Source organism: Macaca thibetana, chromosome 12, assembly GCF_024542745.1.
Source record: "Macaca thibetana thibetana isolate TM-01 chromosome 12, ASM2454274v1, whole genome shotgun sequence".
Lineage (NCBI taxonomy): Eukaryota > Metazoa > Chordata > Mammalia > Primates > Cercopithecidae > Macaca > Macaca thibetana.
Window position 1 is genome coordinate 9,604,290 of NC_065589.1, and position 14,471 is coordinate 9,618,760.

The 14,471-nt window shown below is 51.2% G+C and overlaps 3 protein-coding genes across 4 annotated transcripts in view; 2 read left to right on the forward strand and 1 right to left on the reverse strand.

Moving 5' to 3' along the window:
• Positions 1-14,471, reverse strand: part of DGKD (diacylglycerol kinase delta) — a 681,592-nt gene that overhangs the window by 471,451 nt on the left and 195,670 nt on the right. The gene's annotated exons all lie outside the window — the stretch shown is intronic.
• The window catches only part of LOC126932571 (ephexin-1), a 334,934-nt gene that overhangs the window by 197,608 nt on the left and 122,855 nt on the right, over positions 1-14,471 (forward strand). The window lies entirely within an intron of this gene.
• LOC126932574 (ephexin-1-like) overlaps positions 1,047-14,471 on the forward strand; it is an 84,959-nt gene continuing 71,534 nt past the window's right edge. For both annotated transcript variants that reach the window (XM_050751571.1, XM_050751570.1), the window contains exon 1: positions 1,047-1,214. The gene's annotated coding sequence lies outside the window, so the exon portion shown is untranslated. The remainder of the gene's footprint in view (positions 1,215-14,471) is intronic.

A 14,471-nucleotide genomic window follows, 5' to 3' on the forward strand; every position in this document is an offset into this window, starting at 1 on the left:
GAGATCGAGACCATCCTGGCTAACACGGTGAAACCCCGTCTCTACTAAAAAATACAAAAAACTAGCCGGGCGAGGTGGCGGGCACCTGTGGTCCCAGCTACTCCGGAGGCTGAGGCAGGAGAATGGCGTAAACCCGGGAGGCGGAGCTTGCAGTGAGCTGAGATCCAGCCACTGCACTCCAGCCTGGGCGACAGAGCCAGACTCAGTCTCAAAAAAAAAAAAAAACAAAAAAAAACAAATGAGTGTTGTTTCAAGCCACACACTTTGAGTTAATTTGTTACCAGAACAGATAGCTAAAACAAATGCTGATTTGAGTTGTATATAAAGATGGACATTGTAGCAATTAAACTTGGCAAATGATGGTAGTGGTTTTGATACTAGTTGGCTTGGGTTTGAATCCTGGATCCCTAGCTTACTAGCTGTGGGGCTTTGAGCAAGATGATCAATTTCTTGAGCCTCTGTTTCTGCATCTTTAAAATAGGCATAATTCTCTGGTCATAGTGACAACGCAAGGATTACATAAGAGATTATGTAATGTACTTAGCTTAGGGCCTGTCATGTAGTAAGCACTGAATAAAAGGAAGCTATTAGCAGTAATAATAATAATGGAGCAAGATGTCTTACAAAGCAGTGAGTGTTCCATGCCTGGAAGTGATCAAGTTAAGGCCAGATGGCCATGGCAGGAAATGACTAGAACCCTGGCGGACCCCAAAGCCTTTCCCAAATCTCAGATTTGAGGGCTGTGCAGCTGGCCTGGCCAACGCTTGAGGTTGGTGGGCCAGGTGTGCCACGGGCCCCTCTTGGTGTGACAATCAGAATTACCTAGCTCTGGATGGGCGGCGGGTATTCCAGCCATGCCCAGCCTTCCCCTCAGATAGCCCTTCCCTCCTGCACCACTTTTGTGTCAGGTGTGTGGCTGCCACCCTGGCTCAGCCCATGGGGCCCAGGAAGGTAAACACCCAGCCGGGAAGTGATTGTTACGGGCTCGTGGCCAGCTATGGGCCGAGGCAGGTCTAAAGGTCAGAAATGCTTCCCAGTGAGGCTTTTCCAGGAAAGGACAAAGTTTTTGACTGTGGGCTGTCTGGGACAGAATGGAGCGCCTGTGGATTTAGCCGGGGACACACCAGCCTGCTCACAGGTGCCTGGACACGACAGGGGACGAGAGAGGAACACCCTCTGAGGAAGCCCAACCGCTGTGAGCTCCTCACTGGCAGGTGAGAGCATGGTTTTGGTATTTTTTTAAAAAATAAAATGAGATAAAACAGGAGATGGAACAGAGGTTACTGCTAGGACAGTTAGGAGAGGAGATCGCCACCCATCCGTTCATTGAGAGGAGCCTCCAAGAGAAACAGCAGCCCCAGATTTCACCCAAGGGATCCTGTCTGGTCTCGGCTTTAGCACTGCCCCTCCTGGCGCTCCGTTTCACCATCTGGGAATCAGGGTAAGGACTCCTTCCCGGCCCTCTTCCATTACGGCTGTGGGGCAAGTGAGATCAAAAACAGGAATGGCTGCATAATTGCAGGGCCCTATGCAATATAAAAATGCAGGGCCCTTGTTAAAATAGTAAGACTTTCAAAAGGACAACAGCATTAAAGCAAGCCAGGGCACCTTCTAAGAACAGGGCCCTGTGACTGCACAGGCCCCACACCCCCGACGCCAGTCCTGATAATAAGCGTATATGTAAACGGAAGTGCCCTGATTCCTGTGGGCCATGGCTCAAATCTCAGGGTCAGGAAGTGCACTTGGGAGACAGAAGTCATAGCCGTGAAGTGACAGCCCACTGCGCTTTAGCTCCCCCAGCACTGCCCCCTCCTGCTCAGGGGCCCCTTTCAGAAAGACAGAAGGCCCTACCCCTCAGAACCTTCCCGATCTGTGCACCTGGCTGGCCTCAAGCCACAGCACAGTGTGACTGAAATGTGTGGGGACACAGTTTTCTTGGATGTGAAGGTGGTAGGTTCTTATTGTCTATCTTGATTTAAAATTTGGGACAGTCACACAGTCTCTGGCTGCATAGAAGTGGGACTTGTGATTCCTGTGCTTGTGACAGCTCTGCTGGCTATGTTCCATTGATTATCAATGTATTTCTGCTTTTTGGGAAAATCCTTAATGCAATAAGGCCACTGGTGGGAATGCTCTGGCTGGAACACTTGCCATGTGTCTTTGTCCTCCCCGCCCCTTCTCTCTCTCTCTCTCTCCCCCCTCCCCACCCCCCGCCCCTCTTTCTCTCTTTTTCCACTTAGGCTTCCCCTTTGCCTGTGTCTCAGGATGCCCCTTGGCACTGCTTAGCTTTGAGGAAGCAGAAGCCAGGGTCCCCTTAGGGGTCAAGCTTCTGGTCCATGAAGGGAGACCACAGACCACCTCCCTCCACCACACTCTCCTCCCACATCCCTTTCTGGAACCCAAATTGTCATGGAACCCCTCCCAGGGAGGGATCCCCACAGGAAAGCCAGGGGTTGATACCAATGACCGTGTGAGTAACGTTCCACAGCTTTCCGCCCCAGTAGGGCTGGGGACACAAATGAGGCTGGAGACGGGGAAGATAAATTGCTTTAAGAAGAGCTGATGCATGCCTATAGCCTCAGCCACTCAGGAGGCAGAGGCAGGAGGGCCGCTTGAGCCCAGAAGTTCAAGACTGCAGTGAGCTATGATCATGTCACTGCATTCCAACCTGGGCAATCTGGCTAGACTGTCTCTGTTCCTTTTTTTTTTTTTTTTTTATTGCTTTAAGAACTTCTCTTGGCCTGTGGGAGACCCGAAGCTTGTACCAGTAACAAAATAGCCCATAAGTTGTGGGGCCACCCAGAGCCTCTCAGAGGAGACCAAATCTAACCACCCAAGCCTGCTGGCTCTCCCGGGGCACAGAAGACACCAGCACCAAGTCAGACATCCCATCTCCCAAGATGATGTCCCTTCCCCATCTGCATGGGCCCATTGCCTCCCGAGTAAGCAGTCAGCTCTGATGCTCTGAACTCACCCCCCAGCATGACCCCAATGACAAAAATTCCTTTATTCCTTCACAGATAATTGCTGTGCACCATGTATGTGTGAGGCTTTGAAGTGGGGCTGGGGACACAGATGGGAAAATGGTGGCCCTCAGGCTAGTGGAGATGAAGCAATGCTGTGTCCCACACCCCTGAGTCCAGGCTCGAAGCCCCGCTCCATGAAATGAGCACAACACCCCTCTCACCCCAACAACGGTGATAGGATCCTGAGGCTGAGAGGTGCCATGGCCCGGCTAAGCACGGGGTTCCATCTCTGAGCCTGGATGGACTGCCTCTTTTCAGACCCCCCTTATCCCCGCCCCTAAGCCCCTCTGCCACCACGATGGCGTCTTCAGGAGGCTGCTGGGCCTTGGGAAAAATTCCTTCCCTTGGCCTGGGACCACGTCTCCCCACCTTGGGAGAGGTCGGACCAGGGGGCGTAATTCTGCCTCCAGACTGCAGGACCCACCCCAGGAGGCTGAGGCCTTCAGCCTTACTCCTCCTCCCTTTGCTTGGCAGCCGTCCTAGAGGCCAGCGCCCTGGGAGACCACACAGGGTCTGAGCACGGAGGAGGGGCCGTTTGCTGGAGCTCCCTCTGTGGGCTGCTTTTGGGAAACTAGCTCAGGTGCTTGATTAAGGACCTGGGAGCCTGGGTGAGGCCATCTCTCAATCTTTCTGTCTCAACTCACTTTGCCTGTGGACAAGGAAAAAAAAATCACATGTTCAAATGAGGAAGATGGGCACCGTCAAAGGGATGGATGATCATCAAGGCCTGCATGGAGGAGGTGGCCTCTGAGCTGGGCATCATTCAACAATCTTCCATCCCTTATTAATGATTTTCCAGGAGAGGGAGAACTGGGGGTGTGGTTTGATGTATTATAAAGCAAGACTCTGTACCTTGAAAATAAGGTAGTAATTTTTTTCACACTCGCTCGAATTGAATGCTGCAAGTTCTTTAAATAGCATACATTCACAGATAGCACATTCCAGGTGAAGAAACCGCAGGGTTTTAGCAAGAGGGAGGAAATCCTGCAGGTGAGGTGCGGGCCCAGTGGAGGCAGAGACAAGACAGGCATGAGATCTGTTTAAAAGATGCCGGCCAGGCATGCTGGCTCACACCTGTAATCCCAGCACTTTGGGAGGCTGAGGCAGGTGGATTATCTGAGGTCAGGAGTTCAAGACCAGTCTGGTCAACATAGTGAAACTCCATCTGTGCTAAAAATACAAAAATTGGCGTGGAGGTGGGCCCCTGTAATCCCAAGTACTCGGGAGGCTGAGGCAGGAGAATCACTTGAACCCGGGAGGCAGAGGTTGCAGTGAGCCAAGATCATGCCATTGCACTACAGGCTAGGCGACAAGAGCAAGACTCTAACTCAAAAAAAAAAAAAAAAAAAAAAAAAAAAAAAGAGAGAGAGACAGGACAGGTGGAGCAGAGGGAAGGTGGAGGGGATGGCCCAACCCAAGACGCCAGGACCCCAGAAGTCCACAGAGATGAGAGTGAGGGTCTGGGTGGCCAACATGTCCCACGGGAAATTCATCCCTCATTTCTGCACCCTGCACCTGCTGGCTGTGCCTCAGTTGCCTTCACTTTGGGCTGCAGCTTCATGCACCAGTACCATGTCTCCCACAACTAGAAGCTCTGATTGCCAATCATCCAGGAGTTTTACTTTTTTTTTTCTGTAGAGATGTGGTCTCACCATCTTGCCCAGGCTCATCCCAAACTCTTACGCTCCAGCAGTCCTCCCACCTCAGCCTCCCAAAGTGCTGGGATTAGAAGGGTGAGCCACTGCACCTGGCACTAAGTTGCCAATGAGTTTTAAAATGGGTATATGAACTGGGTGCAGTGGTGTGTCCTGTAGTCCCAGCTACTCTGGAGGCTGAGGTGGGAGGATCACAAATTCAGATCCAGCCTGGGCAAAGTAGCAAGACCCCCATCTCTAAAAATAAATAAATAAATAAAAAGGACCTTTTGGCAGCAACATGGATAGAAGTAGAGGCCATTATGTCAAATGAGATAAACCAAACATCAAAAGACAAATATCTCGTGTTCTCACTCATATGTGGGAGCTAAAAATGTGAAGTGGGTGTCATGATGACAGAGAGTAGATTGGTGGTTACTGGAGGCCAGCAAGTGGAGCAGGAATGCAGGGATGAAGGAGTGATAAAGGATATAAAGATACTTACTATCACTGAACTGCACACTTAAAAATGATGAAGATGGACTGGGTGTGGTGGCTTATACCTGTCATCCTAGCATTTTGGGAGGCCAAGGAGGGCAGATCACTTGAGACCAGGAGTTCAAGACCAGTCTGGCCAACATGGCAAAACCCCGTCTCTACTAAACATACAAAAATTAACTAGGCATGGTGGAGCCTGTAATCCCAGCTACACGGGAGGCTGAGGCAGGAGAATTGCTCTAACCAAGGAGGCGGAGGTTGCAGCAAGCCGAGATCAAACCACTGCACCAAGCTGGGCCACAGAGTGAGACTCTATCTCAAAAAAAAAAAAATAAAAAAAAAAAAAGATGCAGATGGTAAAGTTTTTTTAAAAAAGGAAACAGAAATATCTATTGAAAAACTAAAAAGAAACAGAGGTGCCAATTCATTATTATTATTTTTTTTTTTTTTTGAGACGGAGTCTTGCTCTGTCGCCCAGGCTGGAGTGCAGTGGCCGGATCTCAGCTCACTGCAAGCTCTGCCTTCCGGGTTCACGCCATTCTCCTGCCTCAGCCTCCCGAGTAGCTGGGACTACAGGCGCCCACCACCTCGCCCGGCTAATTTTTTGTATTTTTTAGTAGAGACGGGTTTCACCGTGTTAGCCACGATGGTCTCGATCTCCTGACCTCGTGATCCGCCCGTCTCGGCCTCCCAAAGTGCTGGGATTACAGGCTTGAGCCACCGCGCCCGGCCCAATTCATTATTATTTAATGAGTATGTTTCCTACCAGAGACAAATCCTTCAAAATATAAGCTCTCCAGAAAGGCAAGCAACTTGAACAGTGCCTTTCAAGGGATGAGAGAACCTTGGGAACCCCAGGGGCAGCAACAGGGGATAAGGAAGGCAAGCTGGGCCTCAGGCCCTTGACCCCTAGGTCCCACCCCAAAGTGGCCAGGTTCAGTCCCAAGGTACTGACTTGGGGAATGTTGCTCTATCTGATGTACAAGTTAGTGCGACCTGCTTGTATCGGTCTTTCAGGCTACATGACAGTGAACTCCATGAAGGCCAGATCCCTGGAGAGTACCTCATGCAGCCGGTCAACAAGCAATTGGTGGGTGCAGTTGCTCTCTGGGCCCAAAGTGAAAAGATGGCAAAGCTCCCTGCTCCTCTCCCAAGCTCTCCACCATCACTTCAGGCCCCCGAAGCTGCCTCCACACCCTTTACCACAACCCACATAAGCAGATTAAGAAAACTCAATTTCCTACTCTCAGCCAATATACTCAGCATTGCTGAGCCAGAATAGATTCCCATTAAATCCCACCAACGGGCTGAAAATTTTCCAAGTATTTGAAGTTTTTAGAACCCTCGCATATGGGCTTTAGTTTTCAAGATGCTCTCAAGTCAAAAATCTGCTCATGAGAGTGAGGACAAAGATCAAGACAGTTTTGCTCTCATTGGAGTGAGAAAAACATGCCTCGGTGGATTCTTGAGCGTTGGAGGAAAGCCTTCCTTTCTGCCAAGTTCCTTTTTAGGAAATTAGCTTTGGACTTTAAAATGATTTTAAAGTTGTTTCTGGATTGAAAAGGGCATCTGGCACCTGGACAACTTTTCCTAGTGCCTGAGATATCAGAGCAGTCACTTGCAACTTTCTACAGTTTTCTGGCCTCTTTGGAACCATTCCTAAATCAAGAGCAGAGTCATTCGCCACTGGCCACCTTGGGTTCCAAGTCGAGGGTAAGAAATGGAGCTCAGGGTCATAACGAAGCCATTTGGATGCTCAATCTAAAATCAACAGGCTCATCTAAGCTGTGTTTGGGAAAACATTATTACAGCTGATTTGTGTATTCATTGGAGAAATGTCACAGAAATTGCCAAAATTAAGTAGCATGCATAGACAGCCAGCATCTTCTCATGTGAGCAGTGCTGGGGTCCTGCCACGTTAAAGCCCCCGATGTGCATCCTCCTCCCTTTCTCAGCCTTCACTAGGTACCAGTTTGCGCTGCTCTTCCCTGTGAGCTGTCCCCACTGGAGACCCATGACCAGCCTGAGCAGGGCTCAGACACAGAGTTACCTGGCGGCTACCTGGCGGGCCAAGGGATTCTTCCTAGAAACCTAGGCTGGGCCATTATCTACCTTTGCTCCCGCTCCAAGTTCTCTGGGAGATTTGGAGGCTGTAGAGGCTTCTGTGCTGATGACAGGTAAGTTTGAATGGCATCATCAAAAGAAGGAGTCACCTCCAAGTAGCTGAGACCACAGATGTGTGCCATCAGGCCCGGCTAATTTTTGTATTTTTTGTAGAAATGGGGTTTCATCTTGTTGACCAGGCTGGTCTCGAACTCCTGGGCTCAAGTGATCAGCCCACCTCAGGCCCTAAAGTGCTGGGATTACAAGTGTGAGCTACCACACCTGGCCCAACGTGTTTTAAATTAAAGGTGGTGAGAAACAGTTTAGAAATCATGCTCTTAAGCACTTTGCTGGAGCTGGGCTGCCTGGGTTTGAATCCTGCCTCCATCACCTGCTAGCTGTGTGACCTAGGATGAGCCGGTTAACCTCTCTGACTCACCATGCTCCCTGTCCTCCTCTGTAAAAGTGAAAGAAATAGGACAAGGACAGTAAAGATCATGCAGGATCGCCATGAGTGTTCAATGAGATGGTGCATAGAACGCTCTTGGCCCTTGCAAAATTATAGCTATTATTATCCTGATATGCCATGAGAAAGAAAATGGATCACTTTTTCCAATGCAAAAGTTAACTTTCAGCAGCACTTATCTGTGAATTTATCAGTGCACATAGTTAGAGGATTGAGCACTAAACAGGAATGTGTACACAAGAACCCTCAAATATAAAGAGAATTGGCTGTCTGGGAAGATTTCACCAAACCGGCTCCACGTGCTCTGTGCTTGGCTAAGTTGGAGGTGACTCCTTCTTTTGATGATGCCATTCAAGCTTACCTGTCATCAGCCCAGAAGCCTCTACAGCCCCCAAATCTCCCTTGAGGTGCCAGCACATTAGACCCAATGATGACTTCCCTCCAGTGAATAATATTGCTTGAGAAGTGAAGGCATTTTTTTCCAGCAAAACCCTGATGCTCCAATTTTTTCAAAAACTGGCTTGGTAAATGCTGGTGTGGAAAGAGTTTTGGGGAACGCAATAATGGTGAACCCCACAGAGCTAGAGCTCCATCAGTAAGAAGGGTGTGTTAGCTTTCAATTGCTGCTGTCACAAATTACCACAAACCGTGGCTTAAAACAATGCAGGCCAGGCACAGCGGCTCACGCCTGTAATCCCAGATTTTGGGAGGTCAAGGTGGGTGGATCACTTGAGGTCACCAGTTAGAGACCAGCCTGACCAACACTGCAAAACCCCGTCACTACAAAAAATACAAAAATTAGCCAGATGTGGTGGTGAGCACCTGTAATTCCAGCTACTTGGGAGGCTGAGGCAGGAGAATCACTTGAACCCAGGAGGCAGAGGTTGCAGTGGGCTGAGATCGTGCCACTGCACTCCAGCCTGGGCAACAGAGCAAGACTCTGTCTCAAAAAACCAAAACAAAACAACACAAAAAATAATGCAAATCTTACAACTCTAGAAGACAAGAAGCCCAACACGGCTCTCACTGGGCTGAACCTATGGTGCTGGCAGGACTGTTTCCTTCTGAAGGCTCTGGGAGAGGATCTGTTTCTTGCTTTATCCAGCCTCCAGAGGCTGCCCGTACTCCTTGGCTTATGGCCTCTTCCTCCATCCTCAAATCCAGCAGCATAGCATCTTCAGACCTCTCTCTGACTCTTCTGCCTTCCTCTTATAAGGAGCCTTGTGAATATACTGCATCCACCTGGATAGTCTGGGATAATCTCACCATCTCAAGATGCTGAACTTTTTGCCCCAGAAAGTGGCCTGTAAGCTCACGGGCATCCACGCTGGAAGCAGTGGTCCTGCGGGTCAGGAAAGCCTCACCTTCCCAGCTGAGAATCTGGGCAGAAGTGTTTGATAGGGTGGCTGCTTCCTGCTGGTGCTCAGGGCCTGTGTTTTGGGGTTGTAGAGACAGCCCCGAGGGCACTGCTCCCCCACTGCACTCTCCATGTGGGAACACATCTGAGGGGCGGCCCTGCCAGCTCCAGCCCTCCGGATTGTAACCATGGGGCACTCAGAGCCCCATAGCTGCTCAGACTGGGAACTTGCCAGTCAATATCCCAGAAACGGCACATTGGGGGCATCCATGTATTGGTGCTGATTCATGCTAATGGCTGCCTGCAGAATTTGCTGAGGACAACGAGATCCAATCTTATGTTGGAAGGGAAAGTGTGCTGTGATAGATTAGCAATGTCTGTCATGATGAAGGAGAAGAGAAAGGTGGTCCGTGTGTATCTGATCTGCCATTCACACTAGGAAGAAAGTCTTTTTTTTTTTTTTTTTTTTTTTTTTTTGGTATAAATATAGGGGGTACGAGTGCAGTTTCATTGCATGAATATGGCACAGTGGCAAAGTCTGGGCTTTTGGTGTAACCATCACCCAAATTTTGTACATTATGTCCATTAAGCAATTTCTCACTCCTCACCCCGCTCCCAGCCTCCCACCCTTCGGAGTCCTCAATGTCTGTCAGTCCATACTCGACATCCATGTGTACATGTTATTTAGCTCCCACTTATAAGAATAACGTACAGTATTTGACTTTCTGTTTCTGAGTTATTTCACTTAAGATAATGGCTTCCAGTTCCACCCATGTTGCTGCAAAAGACATTATTTCATTCTTTTTATGGCTGCATAGTATTCCATTGTGTCTATAGACCACATTTTCTTTTTTATATTATTTATTTATTTATTTATTGAGATGGAGTCTCGCTCTGTCACCTAGGCTGGAGTGCAGTGGCGTTATCTCGGCTCACTGCAAGCTCTGCCTCCTGGGTTCACACCATTCTCCTGCCTCAGCCTCCCGAGTAGCTGGGACTACAGGTGCCCATCACCATGCCCGGCTAATTTTTTGTATTTTTAGTATAGACAGGGTTTCACCGTGTTAGCCAGGATGGTCTCAATCTCCTAACCTCGTGATCCACCCACCCGCCTCAGCTTCCCAAAGTGCTGGGATTACAGGTGTGAGGCACCACACCCAGCCAGACCCCATTTTCTGTATCCAGTCATCCATGGATGGACACAGGTTGATTCCACATCTTTGTTATTGTGAATAGTGCTGTGAGGAACATGCAAGTGCAGGTTCTTTCTGATACGATGATTTCTTTTCCTTTGGGTAGATATCCAGTAGTGGGATTACTGGATCAAATGGTAGTTCTATTTTAGGTCCTTTGAGAAATCCTCAATTGTTTTCCATAGAGGTTGTGCTAATTTACACTCCCACCAGCCATGTATACATGTCTGGGTAGGGAGGAAGTTTTTATGAGCAGTCAGGTCCTTGGGAACCCAGGGGGCAAGCTGTGCCTTATCTGTGTGAGTCTGAGCAGGTGCACTGGTGGAGGCTCTGCTTCATCTTTAAAATGAGAGACACTGATCAAGTCCTTCCCAGACCCCTGAATGGGTTGCAAATGAGAAGGGGTGCACTTGCCACCTGTCACAAACTGCCTGCACCTGTGGGTCAGAGGTCCAAGTGCCCTGACCCTGAGATGGTCCTTGTTTTAGTCACCCCTGCCGTGGTGAGCAGTCCTGGACATCCTTCCACCTGGAGCAGGCCTGAACCTGCTTCCCCAACGGGCTCTGTTCTGCCTGGAGAGGATTCATCCACTTGTGTGGGGGAAGGGAGCGGGGACAGGCTGGAAGAAAGTGACCAGGCTAGAGAGACCCCATGTGAAAGGGGCACGTGGTGGCCACCCCAGTCCTGGGAGCAGGTGTGGGGGAGGCAGAGCCTCTGGGATGGGACTCAGAGTGAGGGTCTGGGCTCTGGAGGTTGGAGGTAGCTGTCAGCGGCACCCTAGGCACATTCATGGGTGACAGCTGACAGCCCAGCACCCAGCACGCAGCTCAGTCAAAATCATTGAACCAGTGACTCCAGGACTGGGGGAAGGGGCCAGGAGAAAGCCTTTGCCTCAACCAAACGCCCATGCAGCCCCGAAGAAAGGCCCCCAGCAGGATGAGGAAGGGAAACTGAGGCAAATCCCAGCCTGATCCTCAGCGATGGGGGGTGAGGGGAGAGGGAGCAGGAGGAAGGGGAAGGGAAGGCAGGGGCCAGTAAGGGAAGGGAAGGCTTTTTGCGCTGCTTCCTAAACACCTTAAGGAGTGTTGTGAGCGTGGGTGTGACAGGACGCACCATGTGTTTTTCCACAAAGGACCAGGTTTGGGTGTTTTCTGGGGTTCCCAGCAGTCACCTCATCTTTCTGCCCTGATGGCCTTGACAAGCACCCCACACTAGAATCTAGACGGGAAGAGGACCCTGGAGGGCAGTGCAGATTCCAGGGGCTGAAGAGCAGCTCCTAGCCCAGATCAGCCTGGAGTTAAGGCCAAGAAGTGCTCCTGATGTGACCAGGGGTTGGAGAAGGGCTGGAGGAGGCCGTGAGAGGGCTGTAGCTGTCCCAATGACACACTCAGGTGCGCAGGTGCAGGTGGAAAGCGGGGAGCATGGGAGGGGTCATTGGGAAGCAGAGCAGAGGGAGGAGTCCCCAGAAGAAGGGAAGGGGTGGGAGAAGCCGGGCAGGCGCCTGCAGGGCTGCAGGGTCAGGGGCTGCTGGAAAATTCCTCTCTCCAGCCTCCAGCTTTCTCAAGGACCTTGGGTACAAGGACAGAGAGGCAGGCGAGGTGGGAGGCTGGGGGTCCTGGAGAAGTTATGACATGATTGTGGCAGAGAGCAAGGGGGTGCTTGCTGCAGAAATGAAGTCGGCTTGCTAGCCCGTCTTGCACAGTGACTGAATCACTGTGACACCTGTCTGCCCTCACCCAGGCAAGGTCAGAAAACTCCAGCATGCATTAAATGCTGGGTCTGTTGGTTAAAAGGGCAATTCAGGGGCCACACAACAAGAGCCAAGTTGGAGCAACAAGCTAGGGCTGGGGGCACAAGCACCAATATTGGGTACATGTGATTTGAATATCTGCAGTGTGTGCCAAGTTCTGGAACATCTGGGATCCCAATGGCTGGGACTCAGGGGGCCTCCTGGATGGCCTCAGCTTGGCACTTTTATGTTGTATTGTGACCATCTGGCCTGTTGGGCTGGGCCTTCGAGTCTTTGTTTCCCCAGGGCCTGGCCCCAGGCAGGTGGATGTTCAGTGAACATTTGCTAGAAGAGAAAGGAGCCGATGGATGAACAGACGTCTCCATGGGCTGCAGTGGGGGTGGGAGGGCAGGGTGGTGAGTGTGTGGAGTGGCTTCTCAGGCCAGCCGAGGAACAAATGGGGCTGAGTTCTCCAGGAAAGAGCCTTAGAGGATATTAGCAAGGAGGGGGAAGGGGAAGGTGCAGGCAGGGCTGCTCCACGCGGACAGCCGAGGGTCCGTCTAAGCTGCAAACCATCACCAGAAGCCAGTCAGGAGACGTTTGAAGAGAAAAGCCAAGAGAGGGAAATGGAGAATTCAGGAAGGATCAGAAACAGGCTGGGATCGACCTTGGGGGAAAGAGTGCCCCGTGCTGCTATAGGTCTGGGAGCAGAGGCCAGTGGCATGGAGGCTGGGCAGCCTCACCTGGGGCAGCCACCAGGCAGTCCCAGAGGCCTTCCTCGGGTTGGGGAGGCCTCAAACACTCGCCAGAGCTGTCTTGTATGCACCAGGAATGCTCTGCCACCTCCCGGGAGGGTTTGGGTTATTCACAATTAACGCACATGGATTCCTGGGCATGGGCGATCATGTGTCAGCTAAACAGGACTGCAGGAACCTTAGGGAGCCGAGACCCTCTTGGGATTCGGTGAAAGGCGTGCACCCTCCCCCTGGACCTGAACAAACACACACTCTGCACCCACTTTCCGTAGATGTGCAGACTCGCTGAGGTCAGTGTAAGAAGGGTCCAGGCTTCTCAGAGTCCCCCAGGGGGCTTGTCACAATGACGCCTGGGCCCCACCCTCCAGGCCTCTAGGTACAGCCCAAGAATCTGTATTTCTTTAAAGTTCACAAATGCTGTTGCTGCCACTCACAGTGGACCAGTCTGGCATGAAGAGAGGAGGGAAGCCTTGGCTCAGAACAGAAACATGCTCTGGTGTCTGGCTCACCCAGGTCATTTCAGTCTAGTGTTTCCCGAACGTCAATCAATTGCTTTCCACATTTACAATATTGTGTGTGTGTGTGACAGGGTCTCTCCCTGTTGCCCAGGCTGGAGTGCAATGGTTCAGTGCAACCTCCGCCTCCCAGGTTCAAGCAATTATCCTGCCTCAGCCTCCCAAGTAGCTGGAATTACAGGCGCACGCCACCACACCTGGCTCACTTTTGTATTTATAGTAGAGACAGGGTTTCACCATGCTTGCCAGGCTAGTCTCAAACTCCTGACCTCAGGTGATCCACCTGCCTTGGCCTCCCAAAGTAGCTGGGATTACAGGCACACACCACCACAGCTGGCTAACTGTTGTATTTTTAGTAGAGTTGGGGTTTCGCCATGTTGGCCAGGCTACTGCTCATTTTTAAAAACACATCTCCCTCTTAAATAACTCACTCTCCAGAGCCAGCATAGAAATCCTGGCCTTTCTGCCCCATGGTCCACACGACCTTGTCACCCTCTGCCTCCCTCTCACCTTCCGTTCTTGCTGGCTGTTCCCATTCTCCTCTCTGCCCCCCACCAAGGCCCCAGCACCCCCTACATGACTGAATCCCTGCAGCCCACTGCTGGACTCACCTTACATCCTCAGGAAACCTTCCTCAGGTCTGAGTCACCTGCCCGCTACGTAGGGGCCCGTGGGGAGACTCACAGGCTCACATGAGGGTGTGCAAAGGTGCTTTTGATGCTTCTAGCACTGCACACCTGAGAGAAGCTTCCAGAAGGGAGAGGCCAAAGGGCTTATGTTGGAGGTGATGAGAGATGTTAGGAGTTGCCTCCTGCCTCCTCTGCTGGGCCTGAGCGAGAGGTCTGTCTCATGCCTGGGACCTGCCGTGGCTGCACTCGCCACTCCTATCCTCATCTCCGGAAGGGGGAATCCGGTTAGTTCTGCCCAGCCTCTGGGTTGATTCCTCCTGGGCCAAAGCTCCGCTCTGCTCTGGTCGGCTGTGGCCAGCGGGGTAGGGGGAAGTGGCATTCAGGGTGCCCCCTCCAGGGCTGAGGACAATCCAGCTCCCAAGGAAGGGGCTCGGGAACAGGAAGGTAGGATGGCTGCCTCTGGTACAGCACTGGTTCACGGCGCCGTTTTGAGAAATCAGGTTAAACTGAAACTTTCCCAACCAGAAATCCAAGTGTTCCCTTCATTCCTTCTCCAGTTGTTATGG